Source organism: Neovison vison, chromosome 5 (genome assembly GCF_020171115.1).
Source record: "Neovison vison isolate M4711 chromosome 5, ASM_NN_V1, whole genome shotgun sequence".
Classification (NCBI taxonomy): domain Eukaryota; kingdom Metazoa; phylum Chordata; class Mammalia; order Carnivora; family Mustelidae; genus Neogale; species Neogale vison.
The window spans coordinates 45588029-45604709 of NC_058095.1; positions in this window are offsets into that span (position 1 = coordinate 45588029).

The window sequence follows — 16681 nt, forward strand, 5'->3', positions numbered from 1 at the left end:
TTTGGGGAGCATGACAAGTCATAGGTTCTTGTCCTCACTCCTCTCTCACAAGCTGGGTGGCTTTGCAGGGGAAGCTCCCCAGGGCTTCTGGGTTCTCCTCTGTAAAATGGGAACACTGATACCTCCCACACTGGACTTGGAGTGGAGCAGATGGGACATTGTGTGAGCAGGAGCTCGTGACCCAGCGGGAGAGGCGAGGATGGTCAGTCCAGCTGGCCCGTAGGTCTGCTCTGGATAAGCCGGGATGCCAGGTCTTAGGAGCCTCCCTGCCTTTGCTTTAGGGATTTCTTTATCTACCCTGGAATGTGCCGGCAATCTTAGGCAACTTGGAAGAATATTTCTCACACTCTTACATCAGCAATCCCCTAACAGGCATTGAGCTCACACACCAACCACCACATTTAAGCAAATTTTAAAAGAACATGGTGTTTCTAAAATAGTAAAAAAAAAAAAAAAAATGCAGCTTTGTACAAATAATATGAAAGATAACAGTTTTGTATCCTGAGAGGGATAATACCTTCTGAAAATCTCCACCCCGGTGTCTATGCCCTGAGACAAGAGGCCATAAGGGTTTTCACATCCTGTCAGTTCTTTTCTTACTCCTTATTTGTACTAAATTAGAAAATCCTAAACCACAATTACAGGTCATTAGAAATGGCAGCAAGTGTTTGGTCGCTGTCAGATGGTTGTGGATTCGGACCAAAGAAGAATCCAGAAATCACTGTGCTCTTTCTCCCTGCAGACTCTTTTCCACTCTTCCAGACACTAGGTCAATAGGGACAAACCTTCTAAAAGTTGGAAGATTATTTCCTCTCCTTGGTTGAATTTGACTCTAGAAAGAATTCTTTAAGTTCTGATGTAATATTTGGATGTGGTTTTATATTAATCTTAATAATATGGCATTGATTCCATTCTGTGCAGAAACAGAAATCATCCAGTGTTGAGACATAATGGAGCAGTCGCAACGCAGTTTGGTTTTAAGTAATTTGGCTAAGTTGATCCCCAACAGTCTGGTAATAGTCTGGTTATGTCTAGACAATACAGACATTGAGCAGAATGCCATGTTAAGATCTTAGAATGGGTCTTAAGTGCCACTACTGGCTGTTCATTACAGAGATCCAAAATAACAGTGGCTTAAACAAGAAAGAAATCAATTTCTCTTCTGGATGGTATTCCTGAGTTAGGTGGTCTAGGTGTAAAAGATGGTTCTCCCCTCGATTAGTTTGTCCTGAGATACAGGCTTCTCCTATCTTACTGTTCTGCTACCCTTAGGTCTTGCCCTCACTGGCATGCTTCAAGGTGGCTCACCATGAGAGATTCCAAGCAGGAATTGAAGGAAAGTGGAGCGGAAAGGCATGCCCACTCCCTATGAAGACCTGCAAGTCATACTTCAGCTCACATCCCATTGGCCAGGACACTGTCACATGACCACAATTAGCTGAAAGGGATGATGGGAAATGTAGTTTTAATTCTGAGTGGTGATGCATCCTGGTAAAAATTGAGAGAGAAGGGGACAAGGGATCTCGGGGGACAATCGCTGACATTGCCAAAATGGGGGCGGATCGGGAAACAGATAGAAACTGGCTTTCAGGCACAATCTCTTTCTTCCTTAGAGGGGACCCTTGCTGGTGTTCTCTCAGCAGTGATTGCCAAACCATCTTTTCTTTCTTCTAGTTTTTTGGGTTTTTTTTTAAGATTTTATCTACTTTTTTGAGAGAGAGAGACAACATAAGAGAGAAAGAGAGATCATGAGCGAGGGAGAGGGTTAGTGGGAGAAGCAGAGTTCCCACTGGGCAAGGAGCCCCACATGGGACTTGATCCCAAGACCCTGGGATCACGTTCTGAGCTGAAGGCAGACACTTAACCAACTGAGCCACCTAGGCAACCTTAAACCATCTTTTCAGTCCATATCATGATTCATGAAATAATTCATGTAAGCAAAGAATCTTTTTCCTGAAGCAGGCATTTTTAGTGATAAAACTAAAAATTATCAAATGCTTTTCTCAGATACACGAACCACACACATCCTAAGTATGCTTAGACTCTGCACATTATTGATTTTAAATGGGATTTTTCCCCCTAAGTTTATTTACTTAAGTAATCTCTATACTTAACGTATTGCTCAAACTTGTGACCCCAAGATCAGGATCTGTATGCTCTTCCAACTGAGCCAGCCAGGCGCCCCTGTATGTCATTAATTTAAACCCATGTCACACACTTGGGCCTATAGGAAGGTTTGAAAAAGGAGATGAGTTGAAACCCTTTCTTAAAATCACTGATCATGGGGCGTCTGGGTGGCTCAGTGGGTTGAAGCCTCTGCCTTCGGCTCAGGTCATGGTCCCGGGATCCTGGGACCCGCAACGGGCTTTCTGCTAGGCTGGGAGCCTGCTTCACCACCCCCTCTCTGCCTGCCTCTCTGCCTACTTGCGATCCTGTCTGTCAAATAAATAAATAAAATCTTAAAATAAAATAAAATCACTGATCATGCCACTTGAGACAAGTTCTAAGATCTGTAACAGCTTGCTCAGATGGCGGTATATTCATCTGTGGTAGTCTGAACCTAACCTTAGAGGAGCAGGAATGTTCAATTTTTAACAAGGAAGGTGAGATGGCTGGGTTTATTAAAACCAAATTATTTTCTTATAATGTATGCATCTGCTACTATGTGATGTCCAACACTGTCATTCGATAAACGTTTGCCAAAAGCTGGTTCTGCTTTCTTTCTGGGAAAAATGTGTCGTGAATAAACAGTTTTTCCACAAGCTTCTCAGATAACATTACTTGTATCCATGTTTGACTAAGAGGAGTGCGATTTTCAATGCTGCCTGCGTCATTTTGTTTTTCTTCTTGCCTTTAGTGGGGGAAAAAAATCCATCAATTTTGTCCTGGAAAGCTTATTTTACTCTTGTTCTGGAAGGGAAAAAAAAAGAAGAAAGCATTAATGGTTTACCAGAAAGGTCACTGTGCTTTGTTTAAAAATGATGTTAAAATCTTGATGGCTTTATGCCACTATTTGACAAAGTTTCATAACACATAACACACTGGGGATTAAGATGGGCTGGTTAGCTGGTCCGGTGAAGTTCAGTGCTGGGTTTTCAACATCAAGCTCAGTGTTTACACTTTCCTTTCTCATTTGCTTGTGTGAAATCATCACATGTGCTCCAGTTCTTAGAGATTTACATTTTTTTCGAACTAGATTCTTGCTCGCTATTTACTTTTATAACACTGTGCTCACTTGTAGTATTTGGATTACTATTTTCATCACTCTTCTCGAGCTTTAATGAGCCACTTTTGAGCCGTTGACTTATTTGAGTTGAGGATATTACACATTACAAAACTAATAACCAAAAACCATAAATGACATGAAAATATATCGCCTGCGACAAACTGCCAAGAAGGATCGACCAAAGGCAAACCTTGCAGCTCATGGCATGATGTTGAAAAATGTGACAGTTATTAAGGACATAATGGGATTGTTGTGAAAATCTTAATCAGTTTTTGCACTTGAATGCTATGAGTAAAATCATTCCAGCCTTTTTTTTTCCTGGAGATCTCCACCACCTGTGGACCACTTGTAGACCTCGAGGGAGCCCCCCTCTCCCCAGCAAAGGTCCATGGACCACACTTTAGGAAAATTTCTATAGCCAGCAAGCCTACTGTCTGAGTCATGAGATGAGGGTAAGGGGTGTCCTGTTACACTGGTCTCTGGCCACCTCCAGCTGGAAGTGAGTGTTCTTGGCTGAGTGACATGGTTCGTGGGAGGAACAGTGATCGACACATCAGCGGACATCCAAGAGAGATCTAGGGCAATGTAATGACCAGAAACCTGGGCATCTCCGTTTGAAGGAGACTCGTGGAAACAAGAAGGGTCTGTCAGAACCCAGCTCGTGATGGGCAACTCCAGTCACGTCATCCCCTGATATCCCTACTTAGGTACTCTGCCTCGGCCAGAGCCCTGTGGCATACAGAAGCTTTTTTTCAAACAGCATATAATCCTCCCATGCAGATGGCTTTTCCCCAAAACCCTAGGGGTCTACACTGTGATTCTCATATTGGGGTGTCAAAGTCTTTTTTGAGTCACAAATACCTCTAACACTATAGGGTCTGCGGGTCCAATGGTGCCAGTGGCCATGCCCAGAACTGTAACAGAGCTCTATCCTCCTCTGGGTCTCACTCAAATTTGGCAGCCTTTCATGCCACCTGTAAATGAGTCAGAGCCATAATCCCAAATGCAGAATATGTTTTCTCCAGCACTAGCAAAGCCCTAAGGATGCACTTTCTTATTCTCGGTGAGAAGAACAAGAAGCAATTATTTCTTCCTGTCTTTGGAAGGATGTCCACACATGCCCCAGACCTCTAAACCCCTAAAAGGCTTCACCAATGTTAAGAGCTTCTAAACTTTGGTAACTTTTTTTTTTTTTTCTTCCCATCTCCTGGAATGCACATGTCTTATGAAAGTTCCCACCGCTTCTTGCTCTTCTGGTCCACTTAACACGATGTCAGTTGTAAATTGTCAAATTAGATCAATCTGATATTCTGTAGAATGTCCTGATGATTCAGGTCCCTTCAGACTATGTTGTCACAGAGAGTAGGAGGGTAATACACTCTGGGACAAGACCTCAAATGTGTACCGCCATCCCTTCCAAGTGAATGCAAATTGTTCCTGCTGTTCTTGACTGGAAGGGAAAAGAATGCATTTGTTGGACCAGTGGCCACACACCATGCACCCAAGGTGAGCTCCTTAGTTTTACTAAAGCTATCCCATCTGGCCCAGCAGTTGAAATGGGGTTACTTGGTAGTGTCCACTGTCATCCTCCAGCAGCTCCCTGGTGACTTTCTGGTTTTACAGGACATATCCATTCCAGCATGTGCACTTCCCTGTGCCTTTCAAACCCTGTCTATCTGCTCCGGCTTTCACTTAGCATGAAACTGACCCACAGTTGATCCGGGTCCTAAGTCCTATTACAGAAACTGCTTCCTGGGGCACCTGGCCAGCTCGGTCAGTAGAGCACGTGTCTCTTGATCTCGGGGGTGTGAGTTCAAGCCCCACGTTGGGTGTTAGAGATTATCTAAATAACTAACTAACTAAATAAAATCTTAAAAAGATAAAGTCTGCTCTCTTGGACCACTCCTGGTACTTAAGACCCATTTTAGGACAGGTATCTGGGAAATGGACTCTGAAATGGAGTTTTATGTGCAGGAATCTGTTGGGGAGTGAATGAACCAGGACTTAACAGAGGGAGGTCATTAACGGCAACACATTCCAAATAGAAGCATCGGCCGATTCCACCAAGAGCTCTGGAGCTGAGGCGGCTCTTCAAGTTGGCCCCCTTGAGACAAGGGGTTGGAGCTTTTGTCTCTTCACATCAACCAGTCATGGGTCGACTGCCTCTGCAGAGGGAGCATGACCTCTGGCGAAGTATATCGCTTTGGCTGATGGTGATTCCTGGAGAGGGCTGGGGAGCCAGCAGCTTCCCATGTTGCTAACCATGGCGGGGGGGGGGGGGTCTTAGTCCTGCAGCAGCTGTCTGGGCAGCACACCTTGGGAGGTGTCTATGGCAGAGGCGGGGCAAGGCAGACTTCAAAGTCCTCTCCAGCCGTCAGAGCTTCTTTGAAAGATAGTGATGGCCCCGTCACTGAAAGTATGTGAGCCTGAGTCTATAATGACCTGTCCAGGGCTTTACAGAACAAAAGCATGGACCAAGCAGAGCTTGGCTTCAATGAATGGTTTTCAAATGGGGTTCCGTGACACCTTAAGGGTTTCTTAGAGTTCTTGGGGGCTGCATGGCGATTCGTCTTCAAGTTCATCCAAGCCCTTTCCCTTCATCGCTGTGACCAGAACAGCTCCCCTCTCAACCTGCCCCTGCCCGCCCCACCCCAGCCCTGGCCCCCAGCTGACCCAGCCCTGGCCCCCAGCTGGCCTACCCCATTCGCATCTCCCTGCCTCTCTGCTCTCATTCAGGCTTTGGCACTGCCCCAGTGTTTTCCCTCACTAGGTGTCAAATGCAAACTAGAGCCAAAATCCACATGTCCTAGCTGGCTAGGAGGAGGCTCCCTGGGAAGGAAGGAGAGTGAGAGCCGGCACAGCCCCCGTCCTGCCCTGCAGGGGCAGGTGGAGGAGGCGGGGAGGACCAGTTCACCTTGGTGTGCCGAGGGCCTGACACAGCACTGGGCACAGCTGGGCAGTCCGTAGTGGTTCCTGACTGGCTGAACCAGTTGTACCTGGCCCACCTTAGAGAAAGGCCTAAGGCATGGTGCCGAGAGCCTGGGTTCAAATCTCAGCTTCACAACTTCTAGCTGTGTGACCTTGAGCAGGTTACTTAACCTCTCTGAGCCTGTCTCTTCATCCATAAAATGAGGATAAGGATATTAACAAAACCTGTAGGGGCGCCTGGGTGGCTCAGTTCTTACGTGTCTGCCTTCAGCTCGGGTCATGATCCCAGGGTCCCGGAGCCCCAGGGCCCCACATCAGGCTCCCTGCTTGGCCGGAAGACTGCTTCTCTCCCTTCCACTCCCCCTGCTTGTGTTCCCTCTCTCACTGTCTTTCTCTCTGTAAAATTAAATAAATAAAATCTTAAAAAAAAAAAATAAAAACACTGTATCATAGGATTGCTGTGGCGATTCAGTGAGCTCACAAGTATCAGCCCTTAGGACAGTGTCCTGTATGCAGAAAACACCAGATAACTCAGCCTGTGGCACGTGGATGCAACATGGTTGTGATTTTCCTGCACCTGTTCCCTGCGTGTATGTTCAGGGTGGACGTGGTGTGGGCAAGGGATGCTTCTGGTCGGCGGTGGGTGGGGAGTAGGGAGTAAGAGTGCTGGCTTCCTGGCCGGGCCAGGCAGACTTGAGTTCTGGTCACAGCCTCACCAGGTCCTGGCTGGGGGCGTCCCCAGCCAGGGGCTTCCCCTCACCTACAGAATGAGCATAAGACCTTCCTCGGGGGATTGTCGGTGAGGAGGAGCCAAGCACCACAAGCACAAGCGAGGGCCGACCTTGTTCCCATGTTGTACGTGGTCTGTGGGACGTGGCTCTGCGTGTCTGGTGGTTGCATGGATTTGCAAACACGAGAGACATGAGGCAATGGAAAGAAGCCTGATCTGGCGGTCGGGGCACGTGGGTTCTCTCCCAGCTCTAAGAAGTGTGTCGCAAGGCAATGCCTCCATCCTTCTGGGTCTCAGGTTCTTCATCTGGACGAGAGAGGTGTTAAGACCAACCTCCCAGAGCTGTCAGAAGGATCAGATGAGATGGTGTGTGAGCTGCTGCCAGCAAACAGAACTTCTCAAGAGCTTTTCAGCGGCGGAGGGGGGCGGGTGGGGGGCGCGGCTAGTTTCCAACCACCGGACACCGTGATGCTTTCCACGCATGCGCACAAAGGGAACGTGCGTGTTGGTACAAACAGACACTTTTTCGAGCAAGGCAGGAGGGCATCCCTTGGCATCCACCCTGGGTCTCTTGGACCTGTCCAGTGGTGGTGGAGCTTGTGGGGCTCTGGAGCCCAGCTGCCTGGGTGTGAATCCCAGTTCAGCCACTTGCCAGCTTTGTGACTCCAGGTAACTGACTTACCCTCTCTGTGCTTCTCTTTCCTCCTCTGAAATTGGAGACACTAATATCACCCCCCCTTGGAGAGCTTTGCGAGGAGGACTCAGTTCAAATGTGTAAAGTGCTTACGGCACAGCCTGGTACAGATGTTTGTGGTTATTCCCGAGTTGGACTGGGTCGGAGGGGTGCGCTCTGCTGCCCAATTCGCACGACTTTCCCGGCCAACAGATAGCTCATCCCCTGGAACCGTCCTTTCTGAGCTCTGACCAGTTTCCCTTAGGCAGAAGTTCCTCGAAGGGTGCAGCCGGAGGCACAGCAGCCAGCACAAGCAGCTAAAATAATCACATTTACAGGAGGTCCAGGATGTTGGTGGGACCGATGTTTTTGAAAGTGAATGTTAGTGAGTTTCAGGAAAGAGAGGCAGGGGACATACTTCTGCAGGTCCCCAGCTGGCTGGGCGAGAGCAAGCTTTTGTGATGCCTCCCCCTCTCAGACCCAGTCCCACCCAGAACCTCACAAGGAGGCCAGTGACCTGAGGGGGCGGCTGGAATGGGCTTTGGCAGGGTCAGATCTCCCTTCCCACTGCTCCCGCTTTGCCCTTGCCCGGCCGGTGACTTTGGGAGGAGGAGAACCAGGACTGGGAAAATGGACAGGGGTGCTGATGGGGAGTGGGGGTGAGATAGGAATGAGAGAAGAAATGGGGAGCCATCAGAGAGAGGAAAATAGACTTGGGGGGTGTCTGCCAGACTGAAGTAGGCTGAGGGTCCGGGGTACACGTAGATGTATGTGTGAAAGAATGCTTGCCGGAGTGTGAGTGAGTGTGTGTGTGTGTGTGTGTGTGTGCCTGAGCTTCTGTCTGTCTGACCAGGAGGAGACAGATCACAGACCCACAGCACCGGCAGGGACTTTCTCTGACCAGACTGTTGTTCGGCAGATGGGGAAGCAGGCTCCGGAATGAAATGCCCAGTCCCTGGGCATGTCGGGGGCAAGACCTTCGCTCTCTAGACAACTACTCCAGGGCTGGGGGGTGGGTGGGGAGAGATAAGGAGGAAGGGGGTCAGGGAGACACGTTTTGGGGGGAAAGGATTGGGAACTCTTCCTAACTCCTGCCCTAGCCCTTGGTCTTCCCTCCAGTCCCCAGCTGGAGTGGGGGGAGGCAGGACAGCGTTGCCCCAGAAGATGGGAGAGGAGGAGGGGCAGGAAACAACCTTGAAGGGTGCAGGGCCCCTGAGGGAAGGGTCCAGCATTGGGCCTCCCCCTTTCCTGCAGACGTGGACTCCCCACCCCAACCAGCCGGGACGTGTCATCCTTGGAGCCCGTGGCAGAAGCTGCAGCCTCTCCAGCTTTCCTACGGACCCGGCCTCGAACGTGGGGAGGGCCCTTCAGAAAGAGGTTTGGGCCCATTCCCAGTTTGGCAAAGCTGAGCCCTAAAAGGGAGTGGGGAGGAGCCTGAGCCCTCCCCCACCCGCCCCCCCAGAGTTCTGGCCTTCTCCTACCTGTCCCTCCTCAGTTTCCCCACCTGGGCAATGGAAGAAAGGACAAGACATTCTATCTGTGAGAGGTGAAGGGGAATAGGGGGTAGTTCTCTAAGCAGGCCCTCCCTGGCTCTTGCCTATGGCCTCTCTGCTCCACGTTCAGAGCCCCCTGCCTGGGGAGGAGCACCCTCTGTTCTGAGTTTGGGGGAGGAGGGCAAAGAGGGTCCATAGCCAAGGAAGGGAAGCTGCAACCAGAGCAGACATTCCCGATGACTCACGGGCCGGGAACGCCTTGAGAGGGGGCAGGACAGCCCTCTGCTCAGCTGGGGCAGCCAGAGAAGACCCAGGCCCCGAAGGGTGGGGGGGGCAGGGAGATGAGGGGAAGGCAGAAGGTCAAGAAGCAGAGCCCTGGAGAGGCTCAGAGAAGGTCACTGAGAGGTGTCTTAGGGAAGAGCGACCATGGGCCTCCCCACTTCCATCCTAGCCCCAGGCTGTGTTTCCACTGCTGCAGGCACAGTGAAGGCTGGTTGTTACCAGAGACACCCCCCTTCCCGGACCTTCAGGGAACTCCCTTCCTGGATAATGGCTTGAGAGGAGGAAAATGTTCTGCCCCTACCCCTTCCTGGGACTGAAAATCACACCTTCCTTCCCTAAGGATGCAGGGGGACCGCTTTGATGATCACCACGGAGCCCCCCTACTTTGTTCTTACCCACTCCAACTTCCCTCACTGCCTCTCTGGGGAGGGGAAACTGAGGCCCAGAGCAGTTTGGAGGTACAGGGCATACAGCTGCTCCCTCCCAGGTTTGCCTGACCTGGCAGAGCTCTGGGCTCAGGGTGCCTGTGTCCAGTCCCTTCTCCCCACCCCACCCCCAGCAGAAGAGGCAGTAAAGCCTTTAGTCTACGTGGCAGACAGAGGGGGGCCTGCAAGGGAGGGGAGCTGGGAATGAGGTCAGCGGGTTGGATGGGCCAGGCTGTGGCTGTGAAGGCATCTGGGCTGCAGCAGTCTGGAAGGTAGGGGCCTCCGGGCCGGCCACTCCCAGCCCCAACCCGCCATCCACCCGCCCACCATGGCCTGTCTCCCGGCTCCTGCTCCTCCCCTCCCTGCAGCCCACACTCCAGCCAGGCCAGATGGTTCCCATCAAGCCTCTTCCATGTGGCAGTTCCACCCTGCCCAGCAGGCTCCCTTCCCCCTCCGGCCACATGGCTCAGCTGGGAGTTGGGGAACAACTCTCCTGCCCTGTCCTCCCCAGGCCTGGACTGGTATCATGTGGGATCCCTGTACAGGTCGACCCCTCCCCCTCCATCCCCAGTTCCTGTCCTGGCCCCTCCAGCTCTCCAGCAGCCGCCCCCCACTCAGGATCTTAAAGTGTAGCAGGGATCTTGCCTCGGACCCCTCCATCTCAGCTGTGCGACCACAAGCAGGTCAATTCCCTACTCTGAGCTTTAGTTTTCTCATCTGTGCGGGGAGGAGGGCAGAGCAGGGCAGAGTGAGCTCAAAGTTTCATTCTACCTGAACATCTGTTGTATCATATTTCCACTTTGAAAGAGTGTGAAGTCCCCAAGTCTAGCAACCATGGAATGCCAACTTTGGAGGGGTCATCTGGTCTACCTCTTTGCTGGCTCCCAAGCCAAGTTTCCTTGATGGTTTGAGACCCACAGAGCCCACCCACTTTCCTTTCCTTGCATCTCCCCATCCCCACCGCCAAGGACTTCAGCCTTCTTAGTTGGGCTCTGCTGCCACCGAGGTAGAGGTTTTCTGAGCAAGTCCTTGGCAAAAGGCTTCCAACCATACCTTGCTCAAAAGTGGTCACTGAGCGGTGCCTGGGTGGCTCAGTGGGTTAAAGCCTCTGCCTTCAGCTCAGATCATGATCCCAGGGTCCTGGGATTGAGCCCCGCATTGGGCTCTCTGCTCAGCAGGGAGCCTGCTTCCTCCTCTCTCTACCTGTTTCTCTGCCTACTTGTGATCTCTGTCAAATAAATAAATAAAATCTTAAAAAAAAAATCCATAGGCTCTCTAGAGGTGAATGGATTTATTAAGAAAAAAAAAAAAAAAGTGGTCAGTGACTCAAATTCCAGGCTTCTAGAAGTTGGCCCCAGCCTAACTTTCCAGCCTTACCTTCCATGTTTCCTCTCCCCAAGTTCTTCTCTCCACCACCTCTGTCTCTGTTGGGGTCAGGGGGAGGTTCCTCAGGTTTGGTAGGTGCCCTCCCTCCCATGCCAACCTGCCTTCAAAACCTGTCACTCACCTCCAAGGCTCAGCTCAAAAGCGGCTCCTCCTAAAATCTGACTTATCTCCTGTTGGCATTCTCTCATCACCTTTGCCTCTCCTTTGAGGCTTCCATTTACCAAGCATGACCCAAGCTGGCAAGGTGGTCTCACTACTACCCCATTCCACAGACTGGGGAAATGAGGATCAGAGAGATGGAGAAACTTACACAAAATCACACAGCCAGCGCTGCCCTGGGTGAGAGATATTTCTGTCTTTTCTTTATTCCCCATCTGGACTCCCCATTTCCTGAGGACCGGAACTGTTGTCCCCAAAGCACTCCTCAGCACAGGGCTGGCCCCAGGACGTCCTCAGTAACCATCCACTGAATAGAATTGACCAGAGTGTTCGCAACAGACACCAAACTCAGGATGTTCTTCCCTATGCAGGGCCTTACCCAATCTTCCCCCTTCCAGGGTACCACAGCAGCCAGTCTCTCAGAAGACCAGGAATCATCCCTGCTCCGCACTGCCACACTCAAATCCACCCACCCCAGGGCCTCTAAACTCCGCCTCTCAACGTGCTCCTGATTCCATTCTCCTCTTTATGTCCATCCCCTTCAACCTGGTCCAGGCTCTCAAAATCTCTCAGCCCTGCAGGGGCTAACTTCTACCAGAGCCCTCCCGAGTGACGATGGCCATCTTCCACAAACACAGACCTGACTTTGTCCCTCCCTGCTTCAGACCCTCTACTGGGGTCCAGAGCTTTAAGGACCTGACTGAACCGTCTGCTATGCCTTCATTGTTTTCTGGCCTTCGGTTCCTGTGCTCCAGTCACTCTGGCTGTCTCTGGATTCTGTAGGCATCTAGAACTTGCCATTCTGCGCATGTATACCATGACACTCACGGTAACCCCCCACCCTGCCACCTACCCCTTACCTAAGGGGTCCCTAGCTCATCTGCCAACCTCTTCAGGGAAGCCTTACTGGGCCCTCAGATCCAGACTCCCTGGGAGACATCCCAAAGAGAGCTCCGTGTTCCTTTCCTTCGTGACCTTTACAGCTGCAAGGACGTGTTTATTTATGCGATGTCATTCATGTCTATCCCTACCAGACAGAAGCTCCACAGGCACTTACTGCCCAGGTGCCAGTGCAAAGTGCCTGAGAGATCAACGTGGTTGAATGACCAATCTGGATCCTTTCTCAGTCCAAGCCACATTCTGTCTAAAGGTGTGCTCTGCCCAGGACTTGTACCAGTGAGAAGACTGGGACTCCCCCATCCCCTACTGAACCCCACCCTCCAAAAACTCCAAGATCCCAGGTTTACCAGGAAAAACTGGTGGCCGAGGTAGAAGAGGAAGGCACCAGACACCTGTGGCCAAGGCTTCTTTGTCGGGTAGGGGCAGGGGGACAGGGGTGAAGGAAGCAGCTGGGCTCTGGACAGGAGCCTCTATCTTACAGAGGCTCCCCCTAACCCTTGCTCCTTTTCTTTTCAAATCCAAACTTCAAAGAAACCTTTGCACCCCCCTCCTAGGCACTTGGACCAGACCTCTGGCGGTGATGTGAGCCTCCGGAGCCCTCGGCCCCGCCCCCTAGGCTGGCAGCTTGCCCTGGGTGGAAGCTTGCACCCGGCAACATCACTGCAGCATCGAAGCCTCAGAAGACAGCCCCAGGAAGAGACGGAGGAGCCAGAGATACCGGAAGAGAATATGAGAGAAAGAGAAGGAGGGCAGAGGAGAGTGTGGGTGGAGGGGTCAGGACAATGGGACCTATGACGCAGAGGAGAGAAATAAAGGGGAGAAAAAGATCTAAGAAAAGGAAGGAAAATACATGAACAGGAGAAATGGGAGTAGGGTGGGGGAATAAAAGAATAAGAAAGAGGATGGAAGTGGGGAAAGACAACGGGGCTAAAGCAAGTACAGAACAGAACCATATCAGAAAGAGGTAAATAGCAATTCAATAAAACCTGCTGCACCCCCAGACCAGGTGAGGGCTAGAGATGGGATCCAACCCCGGCCAGGTCCCGGGCCTGGGCGCTCACGCTCCAGCAGGAAAGATGGGCGTTGACTTCTCACGGAGCAGAAGCGAGAGCCCACCCAGCAGCTTATTCTCAGTTGGGACCTGTTGGGGACCCAGCGAGGTGGCTGGAATGGGCCTGGGGAGTCCTAATGTCACTGATGGATCACACTCCAGCCCCTCTCCCCCAGGTCAGCCCAGCCCCTTTCCCGGCTCCTCTGCCTCCACATTCCCCTTCTTGGACTGGACCCCTGTCCCCAAGAACGGGGCAGAGCCTGCCAGGACTAGAAATCAAGACTTCTCTTTAAAAGCCTGGACGGAGGGCACAATTTAGAAAAGAATGAGGTGCTGGCTGGGCCTGGATGTGGGTATCTGAGAGGAGGGAGAGCCCAAAGCACAAGGGACCCAGAGAAAGAGCTCAGGAGAGGGAAGGGTGGAGAAAGAACCAGAGTCCCATGGGAGAGAAAGAGGAGGGAGGCAGGGGACAGACAGACAGACAGACAGACAGCAGTGGGAGTGGGGGAGAGCAGGGAAAGAAAGACTGACAGGAGGGGAGATGGGGCATCTACTCACTCTCCTCCCCTCAGCACTAAACTCCTCCTCCAAGCTCTGTGCACTCTGACCCCATTTCCTGGGCTCCCACCTGCTTCTCGGTCTCCCTTCAATGGCTTCCTCACCCGTCACTTCACCAAAACTTACGGGGCACTAATCAGTCACCACCCAGGGAACATTTTGCCCCTTACCATGCTAATTCTCTCTGCAGCATCTAATTCTCCCTCCTTCTAGAACAATCTTCCCTTGCCTACATGACACGCACCTCCCTCTCCTTCTGGCCCTTCTATTCCCACTCTTGTCCTGTCTCCTGTGCAGAGGGGCTCCTCCTCCACTTCCCAGCCCTTCAGCCTCCAAGGTTCCAGCCCTTCATCAATCCTCCCTCCATGCTGGCTCCGGAGACAACTCCTTCTACACCATCGTCTTGGGGGGGCCCATGTTTGTCTTTCCTCTGAGCTCCAGACCCAGACACCCAAGGGTTGCCCCGACCTTTCTAACTGGATGTCTCATAGGCACACACGTGGACAAACTTCATTCTTCTTCTTTCTTCTAAACCTGGAAAAGATGAAGAGACAGAGGGATATCTCTGAAGGCTGAGGGATTTGGGTTGAGGTTGAGGCTGGGAAAGATGAGAGCTGTCCCTGGAATTTAAGGAACTTAGCTGAGGACCCCAGGGCCTGGCCCTGAGCAAAGGGAGGGAGAAAGGACCCCACACACTTGGGGTCTGCTCTCAGGGACCCTCAACAGAACCAGAGCAGGGCTCTGTGATGGGGACCCATGGAGACCAAGCTGTGAACAGCAGCCACACTCTCAGACCCCTCCCCTTCTCTCTCCTCAACCCTCTCCCAGGGTTGGGGGCAGGGACAGGGGAGAGGAGCATTCTGGAAGGCCAAGACTGGGGAGGGAAGGCAGGAGAACTTCAGAGCAGCTGGAAAGGGCTGTTCTCCCCTCACCCCCACTGGGTGCCCTACTTCTCCCTAGTCCCAAACCACAGAGTCCAGACTGGGGGCTTGGGGGGCTTCCGAGGGAGGGGGGCGCTGGGGGTCACAGGCCTGCCCTGTCTCTCATGGAGGGAGGGCACTTGGAGAAATTTGGAGAGGGAGAGAACTCAGAGCTCAGCATTTTCCTCTTTCTGTTTTTCTTCTTGAGGAATTTTTTTCCCTAAGTGCTGATGACTTTACCATTGCTTGGGGGTGTGTGTTGGGGGGGGGAGATTTTGGCTTTTGTTCCCCCCAAACTCCAAATGCCCCACGAAGTCTAACATTCCACAAGAAGCCAGAGCTTCAGAGTTTCCTCAAGATGAGGTGGCGTCTCCTCCCCTCTCCCAGCTCCCTCCCGCCTCCCTCGCCCCTCCTCCCTTCCCCTACCCCCCCACCAAGTCTCAAGCCCAAGGAGGCCCAGCCAGGCTGGGAGGAGACCCCAAGCACATTCTTCCTCTCACTGTCATGCTGCAGAAATTAAAGACACATCTTCGGGCTGGGCGCCCGCCAAGCGTTTCAAGTCGAAAGTGGCAGAGGAGGCTGGAGCCTCAGCTCTATGCCACGTGTAAAGAATGCTTGGAAAGCCTCCGCCCGCAATTCCTGGGACAGAGGGCTGACACTGAATGATGGGGCCGTGACTGTTACACACCACACACAAGCACCCCCCCAACCCCAGGGGTCCCTGAACATCCTTGTCATCTGAGAGGCTCAATCTCTTCTTAAGACAGGCCTGGGATACCTGGACCAGGAGCACCAGGGGAGGGGACTGGAGGCTGGAGTCCTGTCCTGGCTTCCAGAACTCAGCCGGAGAGGTGGGCAGGTCACAGCAACCCTCATCCTTAACCTGTGACACTCCGCCCCAGACAGCCACTGCAGAGGGACAGGATCCTTGTCCCCCTTGTCCCCCTTGTCCCCCTCATCCCCCTTGTCCCTGACCCCCAGGACGTGGAGTGGTGGGGGCAGGAACTGCCATCTCAGCAACCCAGCGCTGTCCTGCCTGTAGTCGCTGGCACTAGGCGGGGGCAGATCTTGGGCCACAAGTTGCTGCCACATGGTGGGGATAATTGATGAAGGCCCGTCCCTCCATTGCTGTCTGCTCTCTGGAAACTCTATATTTTCCCTTTAATTATAGCCCCTGCTCTCTCCCTCCGCCGCCCCACCCGCACCGCTCATCCTGGCTGCCCACGGCCTACGTGGCTCCCTCCCCTTCTGTTCCCTTGGTCTTTTTTTTTCCTTTGCCTTCGTTGCACAAAACCAGCTGGGGGAGGGCGAGGAGAGGGGCGGGGGGGGGGGGAGGCAATGGAATTTTGGATGGTTTTGGGGAGGCGGGACTCCCCGCTTCCACGTTTGCAGCTCTGGAGTGATGGGGGTGGGGGAACCCAGGCAGGAGGGACTGGAGTTGATGGACATGGCAAGGAGACCCCAATTGCCTTCTCTTGGGCCCACAGATTTCAGTAGGGCCAACAGTAGAGTGCTATTGGGAGATTGGGACCAGGGGAAGGGAGGACGCTGGCTTCTGGGGGCATCCCCCCAAATATAGCCTGTTGTTCTTGGGGTCTCCATCCCCCTTCAGGGGTTTCCAGGGGCAGAGAGCAATGCCCTGGATTTTCAAGAAAGAGGTGGGGCAGCAGGGAACATCTTCTAAAATCAGGTCACTGAACCTTCCCTGCAATTCCATCCCAAACCCCCTGACACCCAAATTCCCCCATATGCCCCAAGCTTGAGTCCAGGTACAACCAGCTGCTCCCTGCAGCTCTCAGAAGGAGACTCTGCGGGATAACAGGGTCTCAGACAGGCCCTGGCCACCGCCCGGGGCCTACCCTCACACAAGACCCTTTTCTAGGTCACTGGTGACTACAGTGCTCCTGTGCAACCTCACTGGCCTGGGGCAGGGGGAAGGGTCCCAGCAGC